Genomic DNA, 23,650 nt, shown 5'->3' with positions numbered 1-23,650 from the left:
AATTACTAAATCAACATAAATCATTTATAGTTAACCAATTTAAACTAAAAATATTAATAAATAACTTATACGGAAATATATATACTTGAAATCTTATAATTATCAAACTAATTTATTGATATGCCTACTTATTTGAAAATTGCTGTCACTTGTTGCTTTCCGAAATTTCCTGATTCCGTTCCTTATCCACAAATTCACCTTAACAGACAATGAAGAACCAGTTTATTGCCATAGAGTTTGATACGAATCAAGATCTGGAGTTTAAAGATCCCGATGATAACCATGTGGAATTGGATATAAACAACATTGTCTCATTAAAGATCACCACCATTGCAATGCTATATAATATAAAACTCATCAGTAGTTTTACAATTGAGTAAATACTATCTATGGTCTCTCGAGTTTGATGGCATCACCAACAATGGTCCCTAACTTCCGTAATTACTATCCGTCATTCTTCAAGTTGCGAAACTTTACCTTCTACCGTCCTTCCGTTACTTCTTCTCGTCTCAGCCGTCAAGTGTGAGGTTACTATAGTCATTTGGTATTTATATGTGAGGTTAGTATAGTCATTTGGTCTTTATATGTGATGTTAGTATAGTCATTTGGCGTTTTTATTTCATTTTAAATACAAAATCAAAGGCTCTTGTGAATAATCAACCAAAGTGTATGCGAGAGTCACTTTCCAGTAGAGAAACGAAAGGATATTCGTAACTCACCAGATAGAAGACAAACTACAGCGTAAGCTGGCACTCACACTTTGATTTCGTATAAGCCAAATGACTATAGTAACCTCACACTTGACGGCCGAGACGGGAAGACGTAATGGAAGGACGATAGAATGTAACTTTTCGCAACTTAGGGGATGACGAATGATAATTACAGAAGTTAGGGACCATTGTTGGTAATGCCACCAAACTCCAGGGACCATACGTGATAATTACAATTACTGTTTAGATTAATTGTTGTGCAATCCAATTATCACATGTTTCAATTTGGTATCAGAGAATCTTTTAGTTTTGCAATCCAACTATCATATATTTTCAATTTGGTATCAGAGCCATGCCACAATTGAAGTATGTGCTCCATCTCAACTATCAGATACTTCAATTTAGTATCAGAGCAGCTTTTAGTTGTGCAATCCAACTATAACATGTTACTATCACATGTTTCAATTTGGCATCAAAGCAGCTTTTAATTGTGCAATCCAACTATCATTTGTTTCAATTTGGTAACAGAGCCATGCCACAATTGAAGCATGTGTTTCATCTCAACTATCACATGGTTTAATTTAGTATCAGAGCAGCTCTTAGTTGTGCAATCCAACTATAACATGTTACTATCTCCATGTTTCAATTTGGTATCAGAGCAGCTTTTAATTGTGCAATCCAACTAGCATATGTTTCAATTTGGTATCAGAGCCATGCTACAATTGAAGCATGTACTTCATCTCAACTATCACATGGTTTAATTTAGTATCAGAGCAGCTCTTAGTTGTGCAATCCAACTATAACATGTTACTATCCCCATGTTTCAATTTGGTATCAGAGCAGCTTTTAATTGTGCAATCCAACTATCATATGTTTCAATTTGGTATAAGAGCCATGCTACAATTGAAGCATGTGCTCCATCTCAACTATCACATGCTTCAATTTAGTATCAGAGCAGCTTTTAGTTGTCCAATCTAACTATCACATGTTTCAATTTGGTATCAGAGCCATGCCACAATTGAAGCATGTGCTTCATCTCAACTAAAAGCCTAAGCTGCACAGGTTAGGGGGTTTGTTGAGCATATAACCATTAATGTGCAATCCAAGTATTTGCTTAGCCTTTTAATTGTGCAATCCAACTATTACATGTTTCAATTTGGTATCAGAGCCAGCATTTAGTTGTGCAATCCAACTATCACTAATGAATGAGGTTATTGGAGATCCTTGACTATTCAGTAACAAGGCCACGGGAAGCTTCAACCCCTATGACATAACAACACTGAGAAGATTGAAACATGCCCCCGCGAGAATCCAATGTGGGGTCTTGAAGAACAAAGACAAGGTAGATTCTTATTCTCGCCCCGAGATTGATTCCTAACTATTCAGTAACGTCTCTCACAAACAAAAGATGAGATTCACACGCTATTTTTTCTTATAATTTCATTTCTAGTGTTGTGTCTGCAGGAAAGTGGTTTGACACTTATTACAGTTGAAGATCTGGACGATGCAGTTAAAACAATTACTGATTAAATATCATTAGGGAATATATATACTTTAAATCTTATAATTATCAAACTAATTGATTGATATGCCTACTTATTTAAAAATCATTGTCACTTGTGGCATTCTGAAATTTCCTGATTCCTTCCTCATCCACAAATTCACCTTAACAGACAATGAAGAACCAGTTTATTGCCATAGAGTTTGATACGAATCAAGATCTGGAGTTTAAAAATCCCGATGATAACCATGTGGAATTGGATATAAAAAGCATTGTCTCATTGAAGATCACCACCATCTATCACTGATGAATGAGGTTATTGGAGATCCTTGGCCATTCAGTAACAAGGCCACGGGAAGCTTCAACCCCTATAACAAACCAGCACTAAGAAGATTGAAACATGTCCCCGCGAGAACCCAATGTGAGGTCTTAAAGAACAAAGACAAGGTAGATTCTTATTCTCGCCCCGAGACTGATTCCCAACTATTCAGTAACGTTACTCACAAACAAAATATGAGATTCACACGCTATTTTTTCTTATAATTTCATTTCTAGTGTTGTGTCTGCAAGAAAGTGGTTTGACACTTATTACAGTTGAAGATCTGGACGATGCAGTTAAAATAATTACTGATTAAATATTATTAGGGAATATATATTCTTTAAATCTTATAATTATCAAACTAATTGATTGATATGCCTACTTGTGACATTCTGAAATTTCCTGATTCCGTTCCTCATCCACAAATTCACCTGACAATGAAGAACCAGTTTATTGCCATTGAGTTTGATACGAATCAAGATCTGGAGTTTAAAGATCCCGATGATAACCATGTGGAATTGGATATAAACAGCATTGTCTCATTGAAGATCACCACTATCGCAATGCTATGTAATATAAATCTCAAGAGTAGTTTTACAATAACTGTTTAGATTCATTGTTGTGCAATCCAATTATTACATGTTTTAATTTGGTATCAGAGAATCCTTTAGTTCTGCAATCCAACTATCATATGTTTCAATTTGGTATCAGAGCCATGCCATAATTGAAGCATGTACTTCATCTCAACTATCACATGGTTTAATTTAGTATCATAGCAGCTCTTAGTTGTGTAATCCAACTATTACATGTTACTATCACATGTTTCAATTTGGTACCAGAGCCATTCCACAATTGAAACATGTGCTCTATCTCAACTATCACATGCTTCAATTTAGCATTAGAGCAGCTTTTAGTTGTCCAATCCAACTATCACATGTTTCAATTTGGTATCAGAGCCATGCCACAATTGAAGCACGTGCTTCATCTCAACTAAAAGCCTAAGCTGCACAGGTTAGGGGGTTTGTTGAGCATATAACCATTAATGTGCAATCCAAGTATTAGCTTAGCCTTTTAGTTGTGCAATCCAACTATTACATGTTTCAATTTGATATCAGATCCAGCTTTTAGTTGTGCAATCCAACTATCACTGATGAATGAGGTTATTGGAGATCCTTGGCCATTCAGTAACAAGGCCACGGGAAGCTTCAACCCCTATAACAAACCAGCACTGAGAAGATTGAAACATGCCCCCGCGAGAACCCAATGTGAGGTCTTGAAGAACAAAGACAAGGTAGATTCTTATTCTCGCCCCGAGATTGATTCCCAACTATTCAGTAACGTTTCTCACAAACAAAAGATGAGATTCACACGCTATTTTTTCTTATAATTTCATTTCTAGTGTTGTGTCTGCAGGAAAGTAGTTTGATACTTATTATAGCTGAAGATCTGCACAATACAGCTGAGAAAGCAGTTAAAGCAATTACTGATTAAACAATTGAAATCTAAAGTATTAATTTTAACTCACCAAGATTCTAAAAATTATGAATCTACAGTATAAAAATTATGGATATAGATTCGTGCACACCATATACATGGTGGGCACATGCTCAGAAGATACTTTACCCTCTACAAAGCTACAAGCTAAAACCACAAAGGGCATAAGTGGCCTGAAATAAAAAAGGGCCCATTCGGCCTTGAGCACCAGCGCTCCATTTATATGCCCGTCTTTGGGCTTTCACCATTTAATTCAATCATGCCCAAAGTTTATTCTTCAAATTGACCCATATCATAATCATCCGGGCCATTCTTTAAACTGAAAAATTAATTCAGCCCATTTATTTCATCTTGAAATTAGCCCAGCAGCCAAATCTCCACGGCCCAGCAACAACAAAGTCAGGAAGCCCCATCCAAAATTCTTCAATTAATTTCTAAACATCTCCACCCAATCCATTCATTATACCTTACGTCACGGCGCACATAGCACTATGCGTCCCGCGCATCCCAAAATGACGTTGTTTTGGTAAGTTATATAAGGAGTTGACGCGATTATGTACATTATAATATACAATTATGTGCATTTTTTTAATACAATTATGTACATTTTTTAAAATAAAATTATGTACATCCAAAATAAAAAATTTATGTGTATTATGTTAAGAGTTTATGTGTATTATGTTCGATTATGTGTAATTATCTTTTCAAAAAAAAATATGTATTTTGTTATGTAATTATGTACATTCTTTTATACAATTATATACATTCTAGTATACAATTATGTACATTTTTGAACATGAGATTTTCTTAAAAGAAAATTAACAGTCAACACGGGATAGCGAAAATTCAAAAAAAAAAAAAAAAAAACGAAACGACATCGTTTTGCACCAGAACGCACAATGCAATGCGCACCCTAATGCACAATATAAATTGCCATCCATTGCAACAAATTATTGTGTGGACCGTGAATATCAATTACATTTTTAATATATTAAAAGTACATTATTTTTGTACTAAAAGTATATTATATAAAATAATGTACCCTTAATATATTAAAATGTATTTAAAAAAAATGTACTATGTATATAAATAATGTACCTTTAATATATTAAAATTATACTTTTTTATTTATGATCCACACAATAATGATTGATTGATCCATTGCACAGCCACATAAAATAAAACCAAAATTGGAATGAAAGTCATCACCATTCGGTCATCAAGATGCAGCAGCTGAAATTTTTATGCGGTCCACCCAGCTGCATGGACCCCTTCTCTAAGACATCAACTCTTCCAGAAGCCTCAATTTTCCTTTTTTAATCGCACACAATTCCAGTAGCATAAATTGTCAACATAGGTCAACAACTCAAAACCATTTCAGAGGCCAACATAAATTTTATGCTACAGAGATTCACCAAGCTTCAAGGACCACCCCTTCCTTCCATGTCTACAATGGTCTCATTCATAACCGTAACAAAATTAGTCTTCAATTCAGATGGAATATTAATCTTACCGAAAACCTCATCATCCATGTCAAACCAAATCAATCCAGTTAGAGAGCACCAATAGTATTTTCTTTTTAAATAAAAATCACAAGATGATCCAGGAGTAAGAAAATAATATTTAAGACATGATGGAACAGCATCAATTTGCCTCCAATTCCATGAATCATCTACTTGGCTACAAACCATTACAATTTCATAACTATCATCACCATCCCACTTTACATCTTTAAAACTCAAGAGCATGATAACCTTCCCGACCATGTTGTTAGACAACCCAAATCCAAACCCTATATGTACATCATCAACTTCAATAGGTCGTTTGTTGGGTGGTTTGTTAGGCACCTTAATTGAAGGTAAGACTTTAATTTCCATAGTGAATGGATTTAATATGAAAACATCAACACTAATTCAAATCCTCAAATCATTAACTTACTGAAAAATCCAAAACTCTACCTTCCACCAATTCAAATTTGAAGCGAGGAATAGATGAATGATGTACCTTCCGTCGTGAGGTTTGACGGTTTGAGTGAGAAGCAGAGGACAAAAGACGTCTGCTTTCTGGAAATTCTGCATTCTGGATGAAGTTATCTTAGCTTTCATATTTTGCTTCAATATTACAGACTTGTTCAAGTGGTTAATTACCTGTATATTAATATAGTCCTCTGTGTCATCAATATAATGTATTCTCATAGGCAACTGCAAATTAAGCAAGAAGATTAGACATAATTCCTGCACCGTTCATCAATCTAGCCATACTGATTCAACTGAACGGAAAATTTGTTATATGCATATTCATGTTTTGGCTCAAAACCATAATTCAAGCATTATATATTGAGGTTTATACCGTGGTTAACTTGTTCATGTCTCAGGTGACGTAGAGTTCTCGGGGAAATTGACAGTAATAAGCATCTCACCTTTGTGTTGGACCAAAATAGAAAGTTGAAAATTTTTAGACAGTCAAGGGAAAACCGAGTTTGAAAAATGCTGTTTGTGCTGAAAACTGCATTTCCCAAACCTCTCTCTTCAAGCTCTACAATGGCAAACGGTGCATGCTAAGCTAGCAACAGCACATGAAATATACATGCATATGCATGCGATTTAGGTCCGAATTGAATTAGGTTTAGCAGTGTATTGGCATTCCTGGGAATGAAAACATCATGTATTACCAAATTCTTGGAAATGAAAACATCATGTATTACCAAATTGATGCATTATATTGGCCTGCTTGGAAGACGTGATTGATATATTTCTTTTTCTCCTCCATTTATGAGTTTACCATTTTACCCTTTCTTTCTTCTTTAAATGTAAGAATTTTCTTCTCCTTTCTTTCAATTTATTCTCTCTATAACTCTAAAAGATCTTAACATGCCATTTTTTCTTATCCAAAAAAAAATGAATAGCACTCTCCTCTTCCTAGCCGATCTTTCGATTCTTCTCAAAATGAGCTATGGAAGCTCAAATATTACTTATCATCCGCAAGCATATTTCAATTTCTTCTCTCTAAACCTCTAAAATCTTAACATGCAATTTTTTCTTATCCAAAAACAAAAAATGAATAGCCCTCTCCTCTTCCTAGCCCTCTTCTGATTTTCTCAAAATGAGCTATGGAAGCTCAAATACTACTTATCATCCGCAAGCACATTTCAATTTCTTCTCTCTAAACCTCTCAGATTTTAACATGCAATTTTCACTTATCCAAAAACAAAAAATGAATAGTCCTCTCCTTTTCCTAGCCGCTGATTCTTCTCAAAATGAGCTATGGAAGCTCAAATACTACTTATCATCCGCAAGCATATCCAACGTGGGGATGGTTTTACCTCTCCCTGTTCTGGCTGCCAGGGTGCTAGGAATCGTATATACTACAAAGTAAAAGAAGATTTTACAATACGCTTCGCCACAAGATATTAATAATCCTCCAAGTGGACAGCTATTTGATTATTCATTGGTAAATATATTATTATTATTATTATTATTATATATATATATATATATATATATATATATTTATTTATTTATTTATTTATTTATTTATTTATAAAACATGTTCTTTGGTTTGAAAATATTTCATCTATAAAACTCACTAAAAACATTTATGTGTATCATGTTACATATATATATATATATATATCCTAAAATTATTCATAAACTTAAGTTTTAGTTGTTTATATGTAAATCTGATTGGTTCAAATATTTTTTGCAGATTAATCTAAACTTGTGGAGAAGATTACGCCTCCATTGGCCTAACTTAGAAAACTATAGAGATGATGAATTCTTGGAATAGGGGTGGAATAAACACGGAATGATTTCAAACCGTCTATTCGGTGGAGTAGCCTATTTTGAAATAGTCCTACGATTATTCCTTGTAAGAAATATAACTGAAATTCTTGCAAATAATCATATTGTCCTAGATGATAGTGTATCCATCACCCTTGCAATTGTTATGCGGGGATTGCGGAATAGTTTTAGGAGTATTACTCCGGTGGTCAGATGCCGGAGATATCAACGTTCTCGTAGACTGTATATAACAGAAATCCGTTTTTGTTATGATGCAACCGCAACTTATTTGATACCATGTAACCAAAGTGACAACACGTCATGCCGTAGCATTCAACAAGGCAACCGAGAATGATTTTTTTGAAGAAGAAATGAAAAAAAAAATTGCTTTATTTTATGTTGTATTATATTACTCACTTCTACATAATTGTACTCCATAGATCAGAATTCTTTTTTTTTTAAATATTCAAAAATAAGTAAATTAAAGTTTTTTCAATAGAATTTATCATTAGTTTAATTACTAAAAGCTTTTGGTATTTATGTTAACTAGTATTATACATGTGCGATGCACGGTATGAGAAATTTAAGCATAAATGTTATGGCTTCATATCATTCGCTATTTTGATTATAAAAAGTTAATAAGTAAATTATTAAAAACTTCTTGTAAATTAAACCACATTTGGAGTTGCACTGGGGACTGGGGTATAATACACATACATTTGGAGTTCTTTTTATTTACCCTCTTATGGGATCTTAGAACGAACACCATAAAAATATATTATCTAATTGATGAGCATTGTATCAAGGGTATTTCCTTTCTAATGAATATCTAAAAGTGAAAGAAATTAATCTGGAAAAAAGTTCACTGTAAAATGTATGTATGTTTAAACCTCAAAAGTCAGGCATTATATTGCAATGGAGTATAAATTTGTGAAGTTAGGCTATATATTAAAAACAAATATGTACATGTTAGTCATCCATTCATTCTTCTTTTGATCTAATCACGGCTGGAAATTAGTAATCGAGTCGACCAAAATTGTCATTTTACTAATACTCGTGTGACCAAAATTAGTATTTGCTCAAAAAATAAAATATTGATATTTATTACAAGCTAGCATAATTGAACTCTTAAACTTTCAACCAACCTAACGCTATTGAAACCAATTCAACTACACTACTGACACTTGTTGAATTATATCTATCTATTTATTTAACTCATTCACAAACATTATATATTTACTAGTATTTTATATGTGTGGTGCACTAAAATATATGTCCAATATTAAAAATAATATATAGTATATAATTTTTTTAAAAAAAATTCATAGTTGTAGAATTCATATTATATTAAAAGTATAGTTGATAATTTGAGTAATAAATACAAATTAAAATCTAATTATGTAAACATAACATGAAATTTGTTCAAAAAATTGATTGTGCATGTTTCAACGGTTGAAGTTGATGCATAGTTTATGAAATTGTTGAAATCGCATGCAGCTGCCATATATGAATTCCGCATGATCTATCTATCCTCCCCGGCAATCCGGCATGTGCTAACTGCTAACCAATCCCCCCTTCTTCTTCTTCTTCTTTTTATTCTTCTTCTTCTTCTTGTCACTGTAATAGCATTAACAATGGTGTCGATCTGAGGATCTGCGATCTTCAGGCTGATCTCTGACTCTCATTGATCCACTGCATTAGAGCTCTTTACTCCCTCCCATGGATCTTATAGGAGGTTTAATTTGTTAAAGGAGCTGCGGTCTTCAGGGGTTGTTAGAATTGCCAAGGTATGACCGGTTTATAGCTCATGATTTCAAATTGATGGTATTTGCATCATAGCATAACCTAATTTTAGTTATATACAGCGTATTATCAGTAGGACTTCTCCGGCATATAACCTTCACTGACCAAAAAAATTGTAGAATTCTTGGAGAACCATTTGAAGAGTAATGGGTAATTTATTATCTGAAAAAATATTTTCCCTTCCCAAAATATAAGTTACATTTCTTGCAAGATATAATTGTACGGCCCTTCCAAAATATTTTGCTTGATTGAATAGGCTATTAGAAACATACACATGTCTATTACACTCGTGTTTCAATAAATATTTTCCCTTTGTACGTAGTTGACTTAAATCGGACCGCAACTCTCTATTGGCTCAACTACAAAGACTGGAATGGACATGGGTATATTTGTAATAGTCTATTTGATCAAGTAAACTATTTTCTAAGAGCTGTTCAATTGTATCTTGTAAAAAATTTAACTTATATTTTGAAAAGGAAAATTATTTTTTTCACATAATAATGTACCCACCTCCCTTTCAAGTGTTCTCCAAGCATTGTACTATTTTTTTGGTCAGAATATCAATGTGGAGGCTATACGCCACAAAAGTCATGCTGATAATATGTTGTATATAACAGAGATTAGATTATGCTATGATGTAAATGCCATCAATTTGATATCATGTATACACGCGTTAAAGGAGTTGCGGTCTTCAGGCCAATCTCTGACTCTCATCGATCCGCTGCATATATAAGAGCTCTTTATGGGAGGTTAGTTAAATTAATTAAATGTTCTGTTTGGATGCTAAGCTCGCTCTTTAAACTTGATTTATGCATTATTTTATTTGTCTTCAGCCTGGATCGGAAGAAACCTATGAGGCTTTAATTTGAGAACGTTTGATGTCCCGGATAAAGGCTTAGCTTCCACCTCAAAGATGCTAAAAGAGTTTTCCATTCAATCAAGGTTATATTCAAATATAACTTGCCATGTAACCGATATTCGATCTGTACGTGTTTGTGATGAATTATTTTGCCATTAGCATATATTTCATCTGAACGCCTAAATGACATTGTTATTTGTAGGCTCTCAGTCAAAGTGATGGAAGGTGGCGTTATAATTCCAATAATCCTGAGTCTAGCTATGTACTTTTTACTGTTATATTATTATATATTCTACTGTCTCATACTACTACATCATTATATTAAAAAATGTTGCATTCTGTTACTAAAGTTGATGTATTTCCTCCATGAATTCTTAGTTGCTAATTGATTTCGTTGTGATTTATTAATTATTTACCCAATTAATTTATTTATTTTTTTTGTTTTTAGCCGGAACAGAGCTTGAGACCCTTGCTGGCGTTGTTTTATTAGTATCTTCCAAGATTGAGTATTCTCTGGTAAGTTGAATAACACTAAAAAACTATTGTGTGACAACAGAATTACAATTACATTTTTTGGTGCGTTTCATCTTGCATGGTAATTGTGCTCCACTTTTTTTGTCATGTATAATGCTACAATCAGTTTGGTGTGTTAGTTTCCTCATGCATGGTATATGTCCACACTAACTTGTCATGTACAATGGGTTTACTGTGTTTCCTCTAACATGGTATATGTACTCCACTACCTGTAAAAAAGGAGAAAATTAAAAAGCATAGCAAACAAAATATAACCTATCTTTTCATTCTGTTAACATATGAGACTTTTGCTTTGTGTATAGGGTTTATATTCATTTGATTTTGTCACTGCCAATTAGAGTCTATTGTGTTTGATATCCATGACCACATATATGGCTTTTTCGTTTACCTTCTACTTATATTTTTGGCATCTTTTCTTTCTTTATACTTTAGCAAAGTATTTTCATATATTTTTTCCTCTTTCCTATTCCACATTTTGTTTCTATCATCATTTAAATTTGCATGCAGCATTACTAAATTAAAGAATGTTCTGTTTGTAGGCGTTAAATTTTTCACTAGTCCAGTAGTAACAAAAGAGTGTCTATTTGGGATATCTGGTTCATGGTTGGCAGCCTGGTTTATGCGTTTATTTTCTTTAGGATGTATTAGTCATCTAAATACTTAAATGTGTGTTACTTTATGCAGGTATTCCTCAAGTTGAGACATCAGACATGAGAGCAAGGCGGAACATATTTTTGTGGTGGGAACTTCTAGTTAAGTTTTTTAGGTTAATATTTAATATATATATATATATATATCTAAAAACATAATAAGTTCCAATCCAGGTTATACCCTTGATTTTTGTCCCTATTTTCTGTTAAATTTTTTTGTACCTTATGCTATAAAAGTTGTATTACATAATTTTTTGGACAAAAATATCACTACCGTTATAACTTCTGTTATCTTTCCACACTATTATTACTATGTACATGCATACACAATAATTTTTTCTTACATCCTTCAATGGTAAGTTTTAATTCATTTAGGTTTTAATTAAAATGTTATCATAGTTATATATATAGTAATTTATCATTCTATAAATTTTACCTCAAAAATATTAATATGAATTATACAATTTTATATATATATATATACACACACACACACACACTATTATTTTAAAAATATATATATATATAACTAAGATTTTAATATTTAATTTTAATATTGGGCATATATTTTTTGCGCATTGCGCATATAAAATACTAGTATCTACTATATATATATATATATATATATATATATATATATATATATATACTAATAAGAGCCCAAGAGAGTTAGACCTATAATGGGTAGAAAAAATGGCGGTCAAATTTTTTAATCAAATGAATGGCTCGGATTGATCAGATTTTAATTGTTCCTCAAGATTTCCTAATTTATCCTTAATGAATGTGATTTTCCGTTAACTTTTCCGTTAAATATTATCTTTTCCGTTAATTTCTGTTAGTTCACCGTTAACTTACTCATTGATTTTAATAAGAATTTAAAGGTCTTAGGTTCGAACCTCATCCCAATCAAAGTTGGCATAATTAGTACTCTATTTTACTCTTATTAAATTAATTAAAAATAATAATTTAGTAGCTACAACAAAAAATAATACATATCATTTGATTAAAAAATTTAGAATTATGTGTCTACAATGTCTTTATTCAAAAAAAATTATTCATTATCAATAAATTAAATAAGAGAAATAATTTCATTAGTTATATTGTATTTATTTTTCTCCAATATAAAAATTCTTTATATTCAAATTCATCAATTGATTATATTTGCTACATTGTCCCTACAATGTCTTTATTAAAAAAATAATTCATTATTAATAAATTAATTAAGAGAAATAATTTTATTAGTTATATTGTCTTTATATTTCTCCAATGTAAAAATTCTTTACATTCAAATTCATCAATTGATTATATTCACACATTGTCTATTACCTTTTTAATTAAATATCAAAGTTATAATACAAAATAATGCTATATATTTATTTACCAAGTATTTTATTAATACCATGAAAAAATTAAAAAAATATAATTAATAAAGCTAATCATATTAATTACTTGAAGGATTTGTTGACAAAGAGACTATTCAAATCACACAACAAATTGAAGTGAGAACAACTTCGCAATATCCTTGTTTGACAATCAGCAGTTAGCGATTAGCGTTAGCGGATTATATTAGCGAATTTGACCAGCGAATTATATCAATAGTTGGTAAAAAGATATTTGAAAAAATTAGTTGTTTAGATTAACATGTAAAATGACCTAAGGGTATGGTGATATAATAATAATAATAATAATAATAATAATAATAATAATAATAATAATAATAATAATAATAATAATAATAATAATAGTAATAATAATTGTTTTTAAAAAAATAAAAATAAAATAAAAAATATAATTAAGTCAATCATATTAACTACTTGGGAGATTTATTGACAAAAAGAGTATTCAAATCACACAACAAATTGAAGTGAGAAACTATCTCGCAATCTCATTGTTTGGTAATCAGTAGTTAGCTCTTCAATATTAGTATATACGGAGTATTTAATAATTTATGCCCTAATTTTTATTTTCTCTCCCTTATGTCCTGTATTTAGTTTCAACCATACCTATACAATTATTTTATTGACAACTATAATCAATCTTGACTATATTATCTTGCATTTGTAACCTTAGAATTGCCTATTTAAATACACAAATTTAACATTCAATTATCTATGCATGAACAATTTCAATATAATCTTACATTAATATACTTTAAAATACTTATTTAAAAAAAAATATTGGGTATTATCTCAATCGCGCAATGCGCGTAAAAAACTAGTATATATATAAGCAGCTTCAAACCAGGAACTGATGAAGCAGATAGGTTGACCATCTGCAGTTTGACTGGGAAGGTTTAATAAGAACTTGAACAAGTCATCAACTCGTTCAGCAAGAAAAGTTTACGGTATGAAACAAACAAAAAAAGTGTTGAGTTGAATAATCTGTGACTGGTCGTTGGCCCAAACAATTTGCTCAAAATATAGTATTGCATAGGTGTAGTGAAAACTAAAAGAAGGGAAAAGTCCACATATATACAATTTATAAATTGGGCTTTTAGCATAATTGATAAAAAGGCATGAAAAAACTCAAATTTTTATGATGGTTAACAATTATATCCAAACCTTTAAAATTTTGTAAAAAAAAAAAAAACATAAACATTTCTATTTGGGGACAATTGCACCTTATTATAGCAACTATTTTCATACATTATGGTTTTTAAAAAGGCTTATATATAATTGCTACAAAAGTATAAATGTTTTTTGTTTTTAATGTATAAGCCTTGATAAAATTATACACTAGGGGAAAAAATTAAATTTACTAACAAAAAAAAAAAAAAATCATAGGCAATTAAGTTACTGAAATCGGTATGTAAATTTTCAACCAAATTTTCATTAATGTCAATTTAGAAACCTAGAAAATGACTTTTAGAAAATATTTTTTGACTTTTCAGTGTTTGGATGCAATAGGAAAATCCAGTTAACGGAAAATATTTTCCGTTGACTGGAAAAAATATAAGCGTTTTGGCAGAAAATTACTCCCGCCAAAATTTGGTATAAATCATTTTCCGCCAACACTCAAAACATGGTTTTCGCCAATTTTCAGCGGAGACCAGTTTTTTTTTATATATATAAATAATATTATTTTTAATATTATTATAAATATTTTTATAATCTAAATAAAATATTTAAAATGTTTGATTATACATGCAATTTTACTCATTTTATAAAAAATGAACCAAGCATACCAATACAGTTTTTCAGAATGCAACCAAACATATGAAAAGAAAATGTTTTCTAGAAATAAATTATTTTTCACAAGTCATTTTCCTGCTTTCTAAACGGATCTTAAACTGAAATTTGTATGTAAGGGTAGCTATTTGATCCAATGATACATTTATTGTAGTGATAATTATTATTTAAATGATGATTATAATTTCATTCCTAATGATGATCATGATTTGATTCCTATTAATAGCATAAGATTAGTATGCAGCTGTCCACACGGACTTAGCTCAAGTTCAGTAGATAGTATTTGGGGAAGAAACCAATGTTTGAATTGAACCTCGACAATTGTAATGTGAGGATGGGGGATTATGCCCAAAGTGTGCTATAAGTTGTACCAACATCTTTTACAATTTGGAGATTTAATAATCATTTTATTAAATAATATTTTGTAGGTATAGTACTTCAAACATATTATGTATTGGAGAATGTTGCATTAAACCCAAAAACACAAATATACACACATCACACACACCTATATATACACTGTATAAATTAATTAATAAATATAAAAAATTAAACAAACATTGTTATACATAAACTCCAAAATATAATATCGATTGCCTCAATTTTATTCATGACTGTATTATATTAGTCATACAGAGCTTCTCATGCAGTCACATACTACGTACATATATGTTTTGAGCATACTGAGTAATTATTCTTAGTATATTAATTAATTTCAAAGGTTTTTTAATAACAGAGAATTAAAGAATATATAAAGTTTTGCAATCTCATCACCAATATGTTAGGGTAATGGGACGTGAAATGTGATATGAGATTGTTAACTAGTAGCCATGGGACCAGTCGTTTTCCCGGCCACCGGCAAAGTTTTGTTGGGTCACCGTGACGACGGAGTTAGTTGACGGAGGGGACACCGGCCGCCACCGCCGCAGAGAAGGAAGGAAAAGGTGATTCGGCGTCGCAGCTGCATAGTTCTGCTCAGTAACGGTCCCGATTGAGTTGTGGGCCGGGTTGGATGACGGAGGGGTAACCTTCCGCCATTGTCGTAGAGACGGAAGCAAAAGATTATTATCTTTATTTCCCGGCAACCCGCTAGCCGCAAAGCTCTGTTCGCTCACCGTGCCAACGGAGTTGTGGGCGGGGTTGGTTTTGGGAGGTGTAACTGGCCGCCATTGCAGAGAAGGTTTGATGCTTAGTAAGAGAAGAACAGAAACAAAAGCTAAGACAATTCCAATTCCAATACTAGGTTTATGTCCCATTGTCTCTGATCTTAGCTTGGCTTTTAGCTTCTTGTTTTCTGGTTCAAAATTAAAGAATTACAATAAAGATGAGAGAAGAATTTGATGAGAAAAGAAAATGCAAAGAGGGGTCTGTTTTATAAGCTCCCATCCAAACTGGGCAACACAACATGGCATGCATCGCATTATGGCACAACATGACTTTGATCTATTCATCGTTACTGTCGTTAAACGTTAGGAAAAGTAAAAACCATTAAAAACAAATCACAGAAATATTGAAGAAAAGCACCGCGTTAACTTGAATTGGACTTGGTAATATATTTAAGTTTTTCCTGTGAATGTTGCAAATTGGCGGGAAGGATTATTGACTGGGGGCATTTACGGTATTGGAAGTACAAGACTTTTTTTTTTTTTGAAATGTATATATGTCACGAACTGAGCTTCAACGTCGTTGTCGAATGTTTAATTTGTTAAAGTTTAGGCGACATGAATGTCTGACGATGACTCACCTCTGCGGACTGCGGCCTTGAGCAGTAATTGACTCATCATCCCATTTATACGCTATGCTACTTCATTAAGTTATTATAATATTTTTAGTCGTTGTAATACAATTATAAAATCAAAATTTGACTTAGTGAAACATATTGGCCCTGTTTGGTAAAATGGCTGTTAGCTGATTGTGTTAATTAAAGAGTATAAATAGTTGATAACATTAGATAATTGTAGAAAAGTGTTTGGTAAATTAACTGTTAGTTGATAGCTATTTGGTATAATTTCTTTTCTCAAAAAGCTAATTGAAAAAGTTGTTTGGAGTAGCTTTTTGAATTTTAGCCTTTTGGAGTTGCAAAAAGCTAATTAACCAAACATTTTTATTGATATTTTAACTAAATCAAACAATTAATAGTGGTCAAATAAGCCAAAATTGGCCTATAGGCCAATTTTTTACCAAACACGGCCATTATTTTCGAGAAAATTGTAATTTATGTCTCTCACAAATATGTTAATTATTAATGTCACTCTTAAATTATTAGTGGTGTAAATGTTGGCCCTCAATTTTCAAAACATGACATATATGGCTTTTCCATGAATTATTAGTGTTGTAAATGTTGTTATCCGTTGTTTTCTCTGTTCGAAGACCATGTTTTTTCCCCTCTATGTTTCATTCTTCGTTTGTTCTCCTTCCACCAACAACAATGTTTCTCCTTCTTTCTATTGGGGGGGGGGGGGGGGGGTGGATATAGGCAAATTATGGTGTGGAACTGTGTTCACCTTGCCAAAACTGTTCATAATTATGAATATATAGTTCAAAAATTATGAGCATATAGTTCTATAATTATGAACATAGATTTGTGAACATAATTATGAACATATAGGTCTGTAATTATGAATATAGATATTCAATAATTGTGAATATGAAGTTCAAAAATTATGAATATATAGTTTTATAATTATGAACATAGAGTTCTGTAATTGTGAATATAGAGTTCAATAATTATGAATATGAAGTTCAAAAATTATGAATATATAACTTTATAATCATGAACATATAGTACAATAATTATGAACATAGAACCGTGTCCACCTTGCAATGTGGACACGATTCCACAGCATAACGATTGGAAAATATATGTCACGTTTTGAAAAATGATGGGCAACATTTATACCACTAATAATTTAGAGGTGACATTGATAATTGAAATATTTGTGAGGGATATAAATTACAATTTTTCTTAATTTTTTTATCAGAAAGTCACAAGATTAATTTTGGCCAACAATTTTCCAATCAAATCTGTTGTCAAGTCAAGATTTTTTTAGTGCAATTTAATTTTTTGTGTGATTTGTGTCTTATTACATGTTGTAATTTTGGTTAAAACTAAAATTATATTAGCTTTTAATTTAGATTTTATTTTCTTTTTTTAGTTGATTTTAGCCCAAAAACAAATAATATAACTACATTGTGTGCAAGTGACACCTGCTAAATTCGTAAAATCAAGATGGTGCTTGAGCACTCTTTAAAAACTTAGAGATCAAGTTGATGATGAGCCTGCATGAGTTAAAAATAACTTTTGATGGTTTTTGGGTTTTCGGGCCCAAGGAGGTCCAACACAACCTTTAGCTGGAGGATACACCTTTTAATAAAAATGTGTGTCTCGGAGGAAAGAAAATGCTTTGTTTTAGAACCTCTTCTATTCCCTCTCCGGGTCCTCTTTTTTCTGTCCCCTTCTACAAGAGTGGAGGAGCCTTTATATAGCGGCTCCTCCCCTACTGACTTGAAGGCTCTTAATAGCCAACTTCAAAACTAATTAAAGTATCGAGCCATTGGTCGCCTTTATTGAGTCGGCCAACGGCTCTTTCAAACTCGTAACAGCCGGGCCAAGTCCGGCCTTTTAATGCCCTAACGGTTCCCTGTTTAAGAGTCTCTTTGATGATCTCAACGGCTCTTTGAGTCGAGTCCTTCTCTGGGCTTGGGGCCTGGCCGACTCCTCGTCCTCGACCCAATCTCTTGCTGGGCCCTTTTTAGCAATCCTGAGCTAGGTCCCCGTACTTGGGCCTGGGCCGATCCCTGGACTCGGCCCAAGCATTCTCCGGGCTTCTCCCGATGCTAGCCCACCTTTCTTGTCTTGGGCTCTCTTCTTTGGGCCAATCTTTCTTGGACCGGGGTCCTCACCCCATCAACTTCAATTTGATCTACTTTTCTATTAAAATTAAAATGATTTTTTATATGATGGCTAACTACTTTCATATTTCATCTAATTTTCCTTTAAAAAAATCATAAATTATCACAAAAAATTGTAATATGACGACATCTATGGAAATCTTGCATGTTTATATGTTGATCACATAATAAAATTAAAATTTTTATTCCCTTTTGGATGACAAATTAAGGAAATATTGTGTTGGTTTTATAACTAGAACGTACAATTGAGAGTAGGCCAATACAATCCCTCAATTTGTAATCAAGAGTGCAAAGATAAATAATAAAGCAAAAGAATGTTTTTATTATTGACTTTAGAGAGCTAGAAAATCAAACCTCAAAAGCCTCCTTCTATGTATATATACACCTTTATTCTACAAAATATTGTTTACTGGACAAGTGAATTAAGCATCTGCCGGTAATGCAATCACTTATTGCATACATGTTCATGTTTAGAGTACACTAATCAAATACTCGAATTCAATGAAATAATAGTCTTTGATTAAAGAATGAAAGAATAAAAGATGTGTGTAATTCTACTATACAATCTAAGTAATCAGTTCGTTAGTATTCGAATTAAAGTAAAAAATGATCGACATTCTTCTTGTAATATTAACAATTAGCCGTCACGGATAATGGAAGCTTGGGTTGATGGTGTATGGAAGGAGGAGCCGTTTTTCCACCGGCATAGTTCCGTTGAGCCACCGTGCCAATGGAGTTGTGGCCGGGGTTGGTTGACGGCGGAGTAACCGGCCGCCATTGCAGAGACGGAAGCAAAAGATTAATCGACGTCGTCTTTCTCGGGAGCAACCCAGCCACAAAGTTCATTGCTCCGACGAGAGCGGAGTTGGTGCCGGGGTTCGGCGACGGAGGGGCCACCGGTTTCCACAAAGACGGTAACAAAACATGTTTCCTTAAACTTCCCGGCGTCGACGGCGTAGCCCCAAAGCTCTTCTCGCCGAGCGTAGCCGAGTTAACGGCGTTATTGGTACCGGGATTTGCACCGGGTGGGGAGACCATTTTCCGCTGTAGAGATGGCAACAAGAGATGTTTGTTCTTCTTCATCCACGCCGGTTCACCGTCGCCGTCACGAGGAACCGATCTAGCGGCGTCAAGAAGGTTTACGGTGAGTAGAAGAAGAACAGAAACAAAAGCTAAAACAATAATACTAGGTTGATGTTCCATTGTCGATTATCTGTTCTTGTCTGCTGGTTTTTAAAGAAGTTTGGGGTATATGATAGATGATGAGAGGATTGAGATGAAGAGGCTTATATATGTATGAGCTTCCAAAGCAGAAAGCTGAGTGGTTGACCGTTTGCAGTTTGACTGATGGGAAGGTTTAATAAGAAGTTGAATCAGTCGTCGACTCGTTAATGGAGAAAAGTTACAGTTTGAAACTAAAAGGTGTTGAATCAATCCATTGGGCCGCTTAAAATAAATTGTGGGCTGGGCTGATTATAACTACATTTATTTAATACTCTTGCTCGCTTATTTATGGCAAATTATATCGTGCATTGTGCGCCTTAACCCAAAATGACGTCATTTTTTAATTTTTGTCCAATCGTTATGCTATGCATCCGTATGCACCATTGCATACGGATGCCAAAACGACGTCGTTTTATTAAAAAACGCACGTCTCCTCTTTAAAAAAATTCAGGTTCGATTCCCAGCAACAATATTATATTGTTCATTCATTTTGGAATTTTAGTTCATAGATTATGGAATTATAGTTCATTGATTATGGAATTATAGTTCATCGATTCTGAAATTTTAGTTTATAGATTATGGAATTTTAGTTCATTCATTCTGGAATTTTTAGTTCATAGATTATGATGGTTTTTGGGTTTTCGGGCCCAAGGAGGTCCAACACAACCTTAAGCTGGAGGATACACCTTTCACAAAAAGTCTAGATCTTAGTGAAGTATGATGCTCAATAGTGCTCTCTATTCCCTCTCCGGGTTTTCTCAATCTACCTCTTACAAGGGTGGAGGAGCCCTTTTTATAGTGGCTCCTCCTCTACTGACTTAAAGGCTCATGATGGCTGACTTCAAGATTACATTTAATGCGCCGAGCCGTTGGGCGACGTTACGGACTCTGCCAACGGCTCTCTCTGGCCGGTAACTGGCGGACCGAGTCCGACCTTTAATGCCTCAACGGCTCCTTGCCTTAACTGCTCTGAAGGCTCCTTCAACGGCTCTCTGGACCGGGTCCTCTCTTGGGCCGTGCCTGGGCCGACTCCTCGCCCCCGTTCGGCATTGGGCCGTCCTTCCGGGCTCTGAACTGGGCCTCCTTCTTTGGACCTGGGCCGAGTCCTGGACTCGGCCCATGCATTCCTTCTGGGCCTCTTTTCTTGGGCCGGGGTTCTCACCCCATCAGATTAGATTATGGAATTATAGTTCATCGATTATGGAATTTTAGTTCATATGTTGTTGCTGGGAATCGAACCTGATTTTTCTTTTTTAAGGGGAGACGCGCGTTTTATTAAAACGACGTCGTTTTTACATCTGTATGCACCATGCATGGTGCATACGGATGCACAACATAATTTGCCGTTTTTGCCGTTAACTTTTTAAAAAAAAAATTCTCTGTTTCAAATTTACAGAATTGTATAATAGAGCACACATAAACTCTTAAAATAATACACACAATCTAACATAATACATCATACACAAACTATTAACATATATAATACACATAAACTCATAAAAGAATACACATAAACTCTTAAAAGAATACACATAAACACGTACAAGTCTTAAAAAAACTGTAATGGAATTGGACGGATGGACGAAACGGTGTCCGTCGTGTCAACTCCCCACACAACTTATAAAAACGATATCGTTTTGGGTATGCGCTTAGGTGCACGATATAACGATTGCATAAATTTCAATATATTAAAATGTTTATCTTACAATATGGACCATAATTCTTCCAAAAGGTTAAACCCCAACCCCTAAGGGCCCCCCACACCTGTAAATCATGGTGAGCCCCTCACTGCTGATGAGACTCGATCCCTAGTCATTCTTCCAAAGTTTCACCTCTATGACCAGTTGAGCTACCCATGCAGGCAATATGGACCATAATTAATAGTATAGTTTATCGGTAATGGAATATTCATGCATGCATGCAATACCTACTATACATTACTCTTAAAATATTTATTAAAAAATGCCTCAATTTTATTGATCTGACTATGTTGGTCATCATACACAGCTGCTCATTCATGTTTTGAGCAGACTACTTATTCTTCGTAATAATCAATTAATTTCAAAAAAAAAAAATGAACAAAGAAAAGAGAATATAATAAAAGAATATGTATATATAGTTTTGCTGATTGCGACGTGGCAACCTAGTTGTGGGCAGGGTTTGTTGACGGAGGTGTAACCCGCCGCCATTGCAGGGAAGGAAGCAAAAGGTGGTTAGGCTTCTTTCTCCGGGGCATCTCAGCCGCAAAGTTCTGCTCACTAACGCCGCCGACGGAGTTGCTTGACGGAGGCGTAACCTTCCGCCATTGCAGAGAAGGAAGCAAGAGGTGGTTCTTTCTCGGCGGCATAGTCTCAGGCGTAACTGCACCGATGGAGTTGGTTGACGGAGAGGAAACCGGCCGCCACCGCCGCAGAGAAGGAAGGAAAAGGTGATTCGCCGACATCTTGTTCTGGGGCATCGCAGCTGCATAGTTCTGCTCAGTAACGGTGCCGATTGAGTTGTGGGCCGGGTTGGATGACGGAGGGGTAACCTTCCGCCATTGTCGTAGAGACGGAAGCAAAAGATTATTATCTTTATTTCCCGGCAACCCGCTAGCCGCAAAGCTCTGTTCGTTCACCGTGCCAACGGAGTTGTGGGCGGGGTTGGTTTTGGGAGGTGTAACTGGCCGCCATTGCAGGGAAGGTTTGATGCTTAGTAAGAGAAGAAAAGAAACAAAAGCTAAGACAATTCCAATTCCAATACTAGGTTTATGTCCCATTGTCTCTGATCTTAGCTTGGCTTTTAGCTTCTTGTTTTCTGGTTCAAAAGAATTACAATAAAAATGAGAGATCTGACTTTAATTTGATGAGAAAAGAAAATGCAAAGAGGAGTCTGTTTTATAAGCTCCAAACTGGCCAGGAACTAACATGACTTTGATCTGTTCATCAATCATCATTAGTTTCTCTTAATATTGCATTTTGACTGGAATGATATATGTAAAGGAAAAGTATAAACCATTAAAAATGAATCACAGAAATATTGAAGAAAAGCACCGCGTTAACTTGAATTGGACTTGGTAATATATTTAAGTTTTTCCTGTCAATGTTGCAAATTGGCGGGAAGGATTATTGACTGGCCTGGGGGCATTTACGGTATTGGGAATATAAGACTTTTTTTTAAAAAAAAAATGTATATATGCCACGAAGGCACGAACCGAGCTTTAAGTTGTTGTCGAATGTTTAATGTTTAATGTTTAGGCGACAGGAATGTCTGACGATGACTGATCTCTGCGGCCTTGAGCAGTAATTGACTCATCATCCCATTTATACGCTATTCTACTAACTTATTATAATACTTAGTCGTTGTAATGCAATTATAAAATCAAAATTCAAACAAACAATATAAAAATAATCGATTGAGTTAAACATAATTTTTTTGAGTTTTTTGCACTTTTAGTCCCATGACTATAGTGGCACTGGCAGAATTGATCCACGACTTTTGAACATTGCAATTTTAGTCAACGACTATTGATTTTTTTGCAAAAATGGTCCTTCCGGCCACTTTTCCATCAAAATTTCACCGGAAAAAAAAAATTCTCCATTTTTAGCCGGGTTAAAATTGACATTTTACTTATCTCAAAAAATTAAAAGAAAAAAATTGATATTTGACTACATACAATATTACTGGGCTACATACTA

At 33.7% G+C, this 23,650-nt stretch overlaps 1 protein-coding gene across 1 annotated transcript in view; it reads right to left on the bottom strand.

Annotated features, from left to right (window-relative positions):
• LOC109161318 (long-chain-alcohol oxidase FAO2-like) overlaps nt 1–23,650 on the bottom strand; it is a 34,433-nt gene that overhangs the window by 439 nt on the left and 10,344 nt on the right. The gene's annotated exons all lie outside the window — the stretch shown is intronic.

Source organism: Ipomoea nil, unplaced genomic scaffold (assembly GCF_001879475.1).
Source record: "Ipomoea nil cultivar Tokyo-kokei standard unplaced genomic scaffold, Asagao_1.1 scaffold0302, whole genome shotgun sequence".
Classification (NCBI taxonomy): domain Eukaryota; kingdom Viridiplantae; phylum Streptophyta; class Magnoliopsida; order Solanales; family Convolvulaceae; genus Ipomoea; species Ipomoea nil.
The sequence above is the reverse complement of the archived record's forward strand: the minus strand, read 5'-3'. Positions and strand labels throughout refer to the sequence as shown.